This window comes from Neoarius graeffei, chromosome 28 (genome assembly GCF_027579695.1).
Source record: "Neoarius graeffei isolate fNeoGra1 chromosome 28, fNeoGra1.pri, whole genome shotgun sequence".
Taxonomy (NCBI): domain Eukaryota; kingdom Metazoa; phylum Chordata; class Actinopteri; order Siluriformes; family Ariidae; genus Neoarius; species Neoarius graeffei.
This window is the reverse complement of record NC_083596.1, coordinates 3,064,397-3,076,449: the sequence shown is the minus strand read 5'-3', so window position 1 is coordinate 3,076,449 and position 12,053 is coordinate 3,064,397.

Here is a 12,053-nt window from a genome sequence, read left to right as displayed (position 1 = left end):
TTAAACACTGATCAGTTTCAAGTACAAAACATATTAAAATTAAATGTAGTCATAGTAAACAGGGAGCTAGTTTTACTTAGTAACTTGTCGCAATGAATATATTCACTAATCCTTTCAAAACAACCAAATCTCTATCACTAGTTAGCTAATACTTAAAATAGTTGCCAAACAATAGCTTAAAGGAGATAGCTAATGGTCAAAATACCTTCCAAATCTGCTAACTATTTATCTATCAACCATTCAGCTAGTCAGCTAGATAGCTAATTCTTAAAACAGCATAATTTCTTCCAATCATTTATTTATCCAAGTGTTTAGATATTTAGCTAAAGTTAGGTCACTAAATACATTTAGCTAGCTAAAGTTCATCAGGAAATGCTCAGAAAAAGGATAAATTCTTCCAACTCTTTATCTATACAACACTTTTGCTAATTAGCTAAAGATAAAAAGATAACCAGATAGCTAATATTTAAAACAGTTGAATTAGCGTATGTTAGAACGCTAGTGAGATAGCTAACACTTCAGACAGCTTATTTGTAGTTAGTTAGTTAAATCTTTATCCACACAACCATTTAGCAAGCTAGCTAATGCTCCAAATACTCATTAGCTAAGGCTATGTTCACACTACAGCTCACAGTGGTTTGCGATGGGTGGCAATGCTTTGGGAAGTTTTCCCAAACCCATCTGCGAGTATTCGCCACTTAATTTGCCAGTGAAAACATCACCACCAAATTTCAATATACACATTGTTTTTGGTCACTCATGAGGCGGAGACACACCAAAAAACAACTCGCAAAGTTCAGAGAACATTCGCCGTGCATTACATGATTGCTGGCGATGCTACCAGTTTTTCATCGCCAAATATTCATGAACTGTAGTGTGACTGTAGCCTAAAGCAGCTGAAATGGGTATATTTATCCAGCTTCATGTCGCACCATTTATCTACTCTGCAATTAGGCTAGGTATGATGTTAGCTAAAGTTATAAAGCTAACACATGGTGTGAGATCATTTCTTTATTCAATCGTTTGGCTAGTAAGCTAAAAACAATAGCTTTTTTCAATGTAGTTTCAGCCAATGCACTCTAAAAAATAATGGGGCCAGTACCGGTTCTTCAGGGCGATGCCATAGAAGAACCTTTTTCAGGGCTTCAAAGAACCGTTCATGCAACACTTCTTTAAAGAACCATTTAAACCATTTGTTTGAGCAGTGAAGACAGATTTGTGTAAACATAGCCTATGTGCATTGACCAGCAAATGGTAAGAGAATGCCAGGCTCTGAAGAACCATTTCCAATGTGAAGAACCTTTCGCATAATGTAATGGTTCATCACAGAGTTTTGACTCTCCATGGAACCATCCAGAGATTTGAAGAACCACTGAAGCACCTTTATTTTTTAGAGTGTAGTCTTAGCTAGAGTTAGAAGTTTAACGCTAACCAGTGCATTCCAAGAAGGCGTGGCCATCGTACTAAGTCATAGCGATGCTGATGTTCAGATCAGACCTCATCCAGGGGTTTGTTCCCTCATTCACTTAAAGGATGCAGGTTTGCGTTCTTTTAATAGCCGTGTCATTGTTCGTTACAGCGGCCACTCAATCCTGCCAGGTTTCTCCGATTCCCGCGTTGGCACACGGGTCGGTCCTGGATGTTTATTTCTTATTTTCCGAGATTAATCACATTGATCTTATATCAGGTCACTGATAATGGAACTGGAGCAATTACAGAGATCTGGCTGAGTCTGCGATTCACCGCGGCTCTGGCGACTCACCAAGGCTGTATCAAGAGTTCAGCCCCTCTTTAGTGCAGAAATTCGATGCAGACAGACGACGCTGCGACATGCCGATTCCGAGATAAGTGGCCCGTGTTTACTCAAATGCCCCGACGGGAAAGAAATCTCCAATCCATTAGCACGGCAGGGATCAGGTGCCCTCCGGTGAATTTCCTCATTTGTTTACTTATTCAAAGTCAGGTTCAATTAAATAGATTAAACAGTTTCTGTGTGTGTGTGTGTGTGTGTGTTTGCATATACAATTACGTCATTGAATATTTGAAACCCTTTTTATTAAATAGTTTACAGTTCATCTAATTTCTCACAGTTGACAGTAAAAATGAAAAGAGATTTAATTACAGGATTGTCAAGCAGATAGTTCTGTATCCCGATGACCGGTGATCCAAAAAAATTACATTTTTAATTTTAAATCTTTTATAGATAGATAGATAGATAGATAGATAGATAGATAGATAGATAGATAGATAGATTTTTTTCCTATTGTTTTTTTTTTTACTTGTATTGCACTCTGTTTTTTGTTACTGTTTATTCCAGACTCTTTTCTATCTGTGAGCTGCTGGAACATGTAAATTTCCCCACTGAGGGATGAATAAAGTTTATCTTATCTCCTTATCTTATCTTTTAAAAATATGTATGTATATCTACTGTATATTTGGTCTTCGCAGAATGAATAGCGCGTCTCTTTTGTCGTCCAAAAATATACAACACAGTTTAATTTTGTGTGTAAATACTATGTTAATACACAAATACACCACTAATACATTTTATAAAATATTCAATAAATATTTATTTATTTCATTCATAAAGGGTTTATAAGCACTGGCAAACCAAATGAGGTAAATATGTTTGCACTGGAGCTACAAAGCTAATGTAGCTATTTCCATAAATATCTTGTCTAAATTTTTAGGTACAGGTTTCATGAATTTGGTAAATAATAGGAGTAGGAGTTCGATTAGTAGTAGTTGTTGTTGTTATTGTTGTTGTTGTTATTGTCATCATCATCATCATGCTACTAGTTGTAATAGTAGTAGAAGAAGTAATAATCAGGGTATATTATTTTATTAGGAGCAGTAATAATAGCTGTAGTTACAGATATAGGAGTAATAATTGGAGGAGTAATATCAGTACTAACAATACTAAGAGTAAACATAACAATCAGGGTTGGAGAATTATTACTAGTAGTATTAATAGCAGTAGTTGCAGTTATACAAGTAATAATAGATGGACTAATAGCAGGAGTTTCAGCTGTAAAAGTAGAAGCAATGTTAGGAGTAATGTTATTGGTGATCGTTGTTACAGTAGTAATAGCAGTAGTTATACAGTAACTGTAGGAGTAATAACAGGACTAATAGTAGTCATGTCATTAGTAATAGTAGGAGTACCAATAGTAGTAGTATTTATATTCATGGGAGTAATGGGGTCGTATTAGTACTATATAGCAGGAGTAATGGGAATATGATATGTGTACTATTTGGGGAAGTATTAATGGTCCTAGTCATAGCTTAGGAGCAGGGGTGATATTAGGAGTATAGCAACAGTATTAGTACTAATTTATAGTCAGAAGCAGAGTAATATTGGGAGTATTAATGGGACATTCTTCAGCAGAGAGGCCAAAATTATAACGTTATTAAGATTGCCTTAACTTGTCAGCTCAGTGAAGTCTATTGCTGAAGCCTGGAATCCAAGGCAAAATGTTCTGAAAACTAGATTTAAAAATCATCACCCCACCTCAATTATAGCAGGGTCGCTTCAGAGAAATCTTGGTTTCAATTTAAAAAAAAATGGAAGGTCAGTATTTTCTGACATAATTCCATTACTGACTTTTCTTTCCTCATCAAAGATTTTGCATTCAGACCCTGTGTCCGAAATCACTCCCTACTCACTATATAAGGCACTATATAGTGAGGACGCCATTTTGCAGTGCTGTCCGAAACCTTAGTGAGGATTATTTACACCCTATATAGTGCACTCAAAGTATCCCACAATGCATCACGAAAAGTAGTGTACAACAACGGTCACTAACCAAAGCAATATATCCCATCATGCATTGCGGTCGCACTGAAAGAAATCAAATTAAAAGTCTCAAATTTGATTTAATAAAAGGCAGCAGCAAAGAAGAAAGTATTCAGCCTTGATTTAAAAGAACTGAAAGCCGCAGGTACTTTGTATTGATTAATGTGGGAAATACGCTCAGTATAATATGGATTTATCACAAAAACACATGCATGTATTTATTATTTTGAAAACCCACCAGCCGACTGATCTGGCACATTTTAATTGTACGACAGTAATGACGTAAAGACCAGCACGACGGACTAGTGTCCGAAAGTGTTTTTACATTTTACCAATGAGCTCACTATATAGTCCTCTATATAGTAATTCCCTATATAGGGAGTAGGGAGTAATGAACGAGTGAGCAATTTCGGACACAGGGAGAGTTAAACAGCCAATTTTTCTATGCTTTTTTCAAGTCAAAAGACTAAAAAAAGTTACCACCGTTTGCTGTGAATGTAATTCTGTTACTGAAGAACAACCCTAATAACAGTCGTAGTAGTAGCAGTAATGGTTGGAATAGTTGTAGCAATCATGGTAATAACAATAGGAGTATTAGTAATGAGGAGGAGTAATATTCAGGGTAATAATAGGAACGTGTTGTTGATTCTAAGATCCCTGTTCTTGGCTGCAGGAGTGGAACCCAATGTGTTCTTCTGTTTGCTATTGCATGCTGAGATGCTTTTCTGCTCACCACGGTTGTAAAGAGCGATTATATGAGTTACTGTATCCTTCCTGACAAAAAAGTTCGAACCACCTTGAATCTGTCCATTTCACTCTGACTCTCTCTTATCAACAAGGCGTTTGTTTCCACCCACAGAACTGTCGCTCACTCACTCAAAGAATGCTTTTTGTTTTTCGCACCATTCTGTGTAAACTCTAGAGTCTGTTGTGTGTGAAAACCCCAGGAGGAGATCAGCAGTTTCTGAAATACTCAAACCTCATCCTCATCTGGCTCAAACCAACACTACAGTGAAAGAAAGTCACACTTTGAGGTCACAATTTTTCCCATTCTGATGTTTGAACATTGTGAACATTAACTGGAGCTCTTGATTTGTATCTGCGTGATTTGATGCATCGTGCTGCTGTCGAGGGATCGGCTGATTAGAGAACCGCAGGAAACAGAACAGCAGGTGGATGGAGGGGGGTTCCTAATAAAGTGGCCGGTAAGTGTATATGATAACAAGACAATAACAATACACGATATTATGATCCATCCATTATCCACAGCCACTCATCCTGTCCTACAGGGTTGCAAGCAAGCTGGAGCCTATCCCAGCTGACTACGGGCGAAAGGCGGGGTACACCCTGGACAAGTCGCCAGGTCATCACAGGGCTGACACATAGACACAGACAACCATTCACACTCACATTCACACCTACGCTCAATTTAGAGTCACCAGTTAACCTAACCTGCATGTCTTTGGACTGTGGGGGAAACCGGAGCACCCGGAGGAAACCCACGCGGACACGGGGAGAACATGCAAACTCCGCACAGAAAGGCCCTCGCCGGCCACGGGGCTCGAACCCGGACCTTCTTGCTGTGAGGTGACAGCGCTAACCACTACACCACCGTGCCGCCCCTCATCATAAATGTCCCGTTTTAAAAGTGCACTGATAAACTTTAGCAGCGAACAGAAGCTCTGAGTTTGTGTCTCAGTTTGTCCTCTGAACGCACACAGAGATCTCACAGGAGATCAGCATTCACCTGCTTTTGGATTAAAGCACTGAGCTGCTTTTGGGCTTTTGGGACTGATAGAAGTCCGAGTGGTGCAGATTATTATGAATATGAATTAAATACAGAATAAGTCACGGAAATACTCCACAGGATTATAATGAATAATACACTGAAAAATATTCTTGGTTGAGAGTAAAATAATAATAATAATCATAATAATAATTTGTTATCCTAAAGGTGAAAATTTGTGACAGGTAGGCTCATTTTTTATTTTAATTTTTTTAACTAAAAAAATATTTAAAAACTGAAATATTTAAATTTGCAATATCTATCTATCTATCTATCTATCTATCTATCTATCTATCTACTTTGATCCAACGTGGTTTTTCAGTGCATTCTATTTCCAGGAAACAGAAATAATAATAATAATAATAATAATAATAATAATAATAATAATAATAATATCACCCATGGTGCCGGGATCCCAGCTGACTACGGGCGAAAGGCGGGGTACACCCTGGACAAGTCGCCAGGTCATCACAGGGCTGACACATAGACACAGACAACCATTCACACTCACATTCACACCTACGCTCAATTTAGAGTCACCAGTTAACCTAACCTGCATGTCTTTGGACTGTGGGGGAAACCGGAGCACCCGGAGGAAACCCACGCGGACATGGGGAGAACATGCAAACTCCGCACAGAAAGGCCCTCCTTGGCTGCAAGGCTCGAACCCGGACCTTCTTGCTGTGAGGCGACAGTGCTAACCACTACATCACTGTGCCGCCCCAATATTATGATAAAAAATAGAAATAATATTAGCAGTAACAATAATGATAATAATTGTTTCATTCATAGGAGAAGAATAGCAGGAATGAAAGTAGAAGTTGTTTCTGAAGTTGCGAAATAAACAGTACTGTATAAGAACAGGAAGTTTTTATTTATACATTTATGTTCAACGTGAAACTTTGGGAAGCAAGTAGTAAGAGGAGGAGGAATTATCTGAATAATAAGAAGAAGAAGAGAAGAAGAAGAAAATGTGATTCTGGTTCTCTAACATGGTGGCCTCTGTTATTTCTCATGTTTATTGGTTCTAATAATTCCCACCATCCCACATTACATTCTACTAATGTGAATGATTTTCTTCTCCATCCGTTCTTGCATTCTGTAATATAAAAGTTTGGCTTAAAGTACCAACATAATTTCACTGTCACTCAGCTGGAGATTGTGTTTCAGAAGTAATCACACCAATCCTGTTAAAATTCCTCACTGTAACTAAATTATTCCTCCTGAACTCTCTCAGCCTGTCCTATCTGAAACAACTTCCTGTGCAGGTGCTGAGCTCAGATTCCTCATTCCTCCTTCCCCAAAACCCTCAAACAACAGGACGAGGCTTAACACAGTGCAGTGTGGAGGAGAAACCTCCAGCGTGTTTGTCATTGAAGGCCTGGGAAAGTCAACAGCAGAGCGCCAGAGGTGAGTGACGAGTGAAAGGATGTCTGATCTGACCTGTGTCTGTTCACTTTACCTGGACGTGTGTGTGTGTGCGTGCACGTGTGTGTGTGTGTGTGTGTGTGGCCATGGCGGATTTGTGTCCGGTTCACACACGGGAGCTCCTAACCTGATGTTCCTCCTCATCTTTCTCGGCCTGACAGGTGTGAATAAGCCACTCAGACAAAGCCGAGCAGGATTCCGCCCACTCGGTGACCTCTCGGTGAACCGGCCAAGGGAAAAACAAGAAAGATTATCCGATGCGCTGTACTAGCTGTACCTGCGTGTGCATACGCGGCTTCATACATGAATTATGACGTAAGTTATTCATCACAATAGTGTTTGTGTTTATTAAATACAAGCTACTGCTTATTCTAACAACAATATCACTAAAATAAAATATAATTATTATTATTATTATTATTATTATTTCTAGAAATATTTTGAGTAGATGAAGGAGGAGGAGAAGGAAAATTAGTAGAAATGGTACTAAAAGTAGATGTAGGATAGTAGTAGAAGTAGTAGTAGAAGTAGTGACAATAACATTAATCGGAGTAATAGTATGTGTTTTTATAGTAGAAGTAGTAATTGCAGTAATACTAAGAGATGGAATAGGAGTAATAATAGGAGTGCAGTAGATTAGGAGTAGTAATAGCAGTAGTTATAGCTGTAGGAGTAATAAAATGATTGGTAAGTGTAGGAGTATAGTCATAGCAGGGGTAGGAGTAGTAAAATTAGTAGTAGTAGTAGTAGTAGTAGTAGTAGTAGTACTCATAATATTAGCAGTAGAAGTAAAGATAGGAGTGGGATTAAGTAAGAGTAGGAGTACTATTAGTAATAGGATTAATAGTAATAGTAAGAGGAGAAGTATTAATAGAAATAGGAGTAGGAGTAAGATTATGAATAGTTATATGAATAGTATTTGTAATAATAGTAGTGACAATAACATTAATAGGAGTGGCATTAGGTTTTATAATAGTAGATGTAATAATATCAGTAATAGTAATAAAATGAGAGGGATGTGCAGGAATATTCAGTTGTAGTAAGAGTGTGTGTAATACTAGGAGTAATAAGATTAGTTGTTGTTGTAGTAGTAGTATAAAAAGTATGAATAAGATATAACAGCATTAATATGAGCAGGATTCTGAGTAGTAATAGTAGGAGTATAAATAATAAGAGGAGTAATAACAGTAGTAGTTATAGCCGTAGCAGGAGTAATAATAGCAGGAGTCAGAGTATTAGGAGAAATAGAGGTAATTGTAGAGGCTTTAGGAGTAATAACAGAAGGTGTGATAGGAGGAGGAGGAGAGAAAGATTAAGAGGAGTAATAAGAGTGGGAACAATTGTAGGAGAAGTAATAGTAGTCGGAGTAAGAATATTGATAGAATGAGTAAAAGAAGTAGTATTTATAAGTGTAAGAGTGAGAGTAATAATAATAGTGGCGAAAGTAAAATTAGGAGGAGGATAATAAAGAGAGGTGTAATAATAGGAATAAAAATTCTGGCAGAAGTAATAGTATTAAAAATAATAGAGGTAGTTATTGGAGGAGGAGGAGGAGGAGGAGGAGGAATAAAAGAATAGTAATAGTACTAGAAATAATAGTAGGGGTTTTATAGGAGTACTAACAGAAAGTGTCATAAAAATGGACTAAATAATAATATTAACAACAGGAGGAGGACTGAACAATAATAATAATAATAATAATAATAATAATAATTATTATTATTATTATTATTATTATTATTATTATTATTATTATTATTATTATTATTATAGTGATGTAATAGAGTATATTAGAACTTGTATGATGAAATGTGAGTAATTTCAGAAAAGTAACAGCAGGACCAGATTTAATAGTAACACTAATAATCATAGAAATATAGAATGCTAAATAATAAACACCATAATAACAGGGAGGGTTTATTCTTCCATCACACTGATATTAATATTGATATTAATGATGTAGTGTGTGTGTGTGTGTGTGTGTGTGTGTGTGTGTGTGTGTGTGAGAGAGAGACAATTCACCTCACAAACGCTGTTTGGGAAGGGCAGAGTTAAGCAGATTACCACCGGTTGCCTCTGTGTGCATACGCTACTGTGTGTGTGTGTGTGTGTGTGTGTGTGTGTGTGTGTGTGTGTGTGTGTGTGTGTGTGTGTGTGTGTTGTGGGAAGGAGGAGTGGGGGTGGGGTGTCAGATGGCGTGAGTAAATCAGGCCTGGCGTTAACACTTCCCCAGGGTCCCACACGTCATGGCCACCAGTCTGACCTAATGGAGCCCTGAAGGAGCGTGTGTGTGTGTGTGTGTGTGTGTGTGTGTGTGTGTGTGTGTGTGTGTAGGGGGATGCAAAGTATTACCCAGAGACTCTGATGAATAAACAATCAATTAACACACGCTAGAAATGAATAACATCCTCTTGTGTGTGTGTGTGTGTGTGTGTGTGTGTGTGTGTGTGTGTGTGTGTGTGTGTGTGTGTGTGTGTGTGTGCGTGTGTGTGTGAGAGGGCTGAAGGCTCAGATGTAAAATTTCAATTAGGCCTGAGTGTAAATAAATATGCAAATGTTGTGACAGACGTCACTGTAGCTTGAGGTGTTACAGTTATATTACGAGCGGCGAACAGGCAAGCAATCGCGGCGTGTGATTTAGTGTAACATCACTGAACAGAGCAACAACAAAGGAATAAAATCTCCATCTCCTGACGGCAGCAGCACACACTCCGGCTTAACCTACACTTCTTTTAAACTACTGCAGACGAGATGTGAGGGAGATTAATGAGCTCAATGCTGTTTCGAAAGGAGGCTAATGCATCATTAACAATTGGGCTGGTGGCCATATTGGAATGATACACGCATGATATAAGGGAAGATAGATAGATAGATAGATAGATAGATAGATAGATAGATAGATAGATAGATAGATAGATAGATAGATAGATAGATAGATAGATAGATAGATAGATAGATAGATAGATAGAGCCTTCCAATTTTTATAATCCACCTTAAAGGTAGACTGCCTTTCAGATTTTTCAAGTGTAGGTCATAAAAAGAATTTTCCCGACACCCAGTTATTTTTGTTTAGTGACTGAAAGCTACTGAATTCGAGTCACAGACTTCCAATTTTATTAGTTTTTTTTTTAAATAGAGCAATTAATGAATTTATCTCCACATGGCCCTAAATTCTCTGCTATTTTTTCCTGCTTCACCATGACCCAATACAAGATACTACGTCATGCGTCACGTGGTGGGCTTTCCCCGTTTGCGCAAGGCATTATGGGATACAAATTTGAAACAGGAGAGAAAAATGGAGGACGTGAGTGTGCGAATGAAACGTGAAAGAGCGACTACAGTAACGGAAAGAAAGTGAGAAGAAAAGACGTTATGTTATATATGAAGGAAAGGAAACGCAGGACCAAACTAATAAATATGGGCGCTCAGCGAGCACCTCGGTGTGATCAGCTGTTCGTTTAGCGACAGAATGATGGAACTGTCAGTGCACGCTCAAAGGGAAACCTGTAGATGGCAGTAATGCAACACTGTGGATGCCAGCTGCTGTAAAACCCAAAAGAAGAAGAAGAAGGTAAACCTGCGCATGCGCACACGGACTTCCTCTGTCTGCTTGACTGCGCCAAGCGAGTGATTTCATGCACATTATTTGCTTTAATCCCCTCAAATTAAATAACTTCCCAGCCACAGAATGGCTGATATTTTGTGAGATATTACAGAAATAAACATATATCACAATCACCACATTTCAGAGCGAACTAAATTTCACCGATTTTATTAATTCAAAAGGCCGTCTAGCTTTAAAATGTAAAAAATAATAAATTAATTAAACAAATAAGGACATTATGGTGAGCTTGTGCCAGAGCTTGGGATAAAGTCTTCTAGTTCAGAAATCAGAAAGATCTTGTTGACGGAGCTGGCGATGATGGCGGAGAATTCGTAGAGATGCCGCTGTTTTGTGTCTGAGCGACAATGACAGCGTGTGTGTACAGACATATGGACTCGCATTAGTGTATGGTGTTCACTTCACCGACTCATTTGTTAAATGTCAGTCTTTGTGCCCCTGTGGGACTCGTAATGCCCTTCCATTAGATTTGTCCTGATAATAATGAAGCATGCAGTCTCATGCGTGATGCAAAACTGGTCACTGTAAGTTTGTGTCAGTTTCAGACACAAACAGAAAACACCAAAAAAAAAACTTAGCATTACCATGAGGGAGAGCAGTACAAGACAGGAAATACTGTATATAATAACACAAGAATGCAATAAATGTAAGAACAAAAATATGAGGTACACGACAACAGCTAAACACTGTAGACATGCAGAAAATCTACGGTAAATTCCTAGTGCTAATGTTAATTATTTAAGTAACATTACGACAATTAGTTTTACTCACACTTACAGTACACAAGTTTTGTCAAAGGGCCCATTTCTGAATATTCATTACATTCGAGACGTTTAGCAGACGCTCTTATCCAGAGTGACGTACAGCAGACCCAGAGCAGCCTGGGGAGCAGGTGGGGGTTCGGTGCCTTGCTCAAGGGCACTTCAGCCATTCCTGCTGGTCCAGGGAGTCGAACCAGTGACCCTTTGGTCCCAAAGCTGCTTCTCTAACCAGTAGGTCATGGCTTCCCCACTCAAGGTCTCTAAGCATCACCTGACTTGCTGGGTGAAAATATTACTGACACAACTTTAAAAAATGATCATTAGACAACTTGGCATAATGAAAGTGGTTTTAAAAATAAATTCTTCATTGGTTCACCTCTTGAGCTGCATGTAACCTTCTGAGTTTTGACCACTTGAGTGGCATTTTTCTTTAAACTTGACCTCGTATGCTAACATGAATTAGCCATACACTTCTTCCTCTCAGTACTAGCTGGCTGTGATCCTTTTCCATTAAATTGCACCAAAATGCAAAAGCAAGGAAGCAGACATGCTGATCAAACTGTTAGGACTAGGACTGTTTTGGCCTCTAGAGGCCGCTGTTATTTCCTTTTCATGTCGTGTTTATTTTGGCCTCTAGAGGCCGCCACTGTTCCTGTGTTT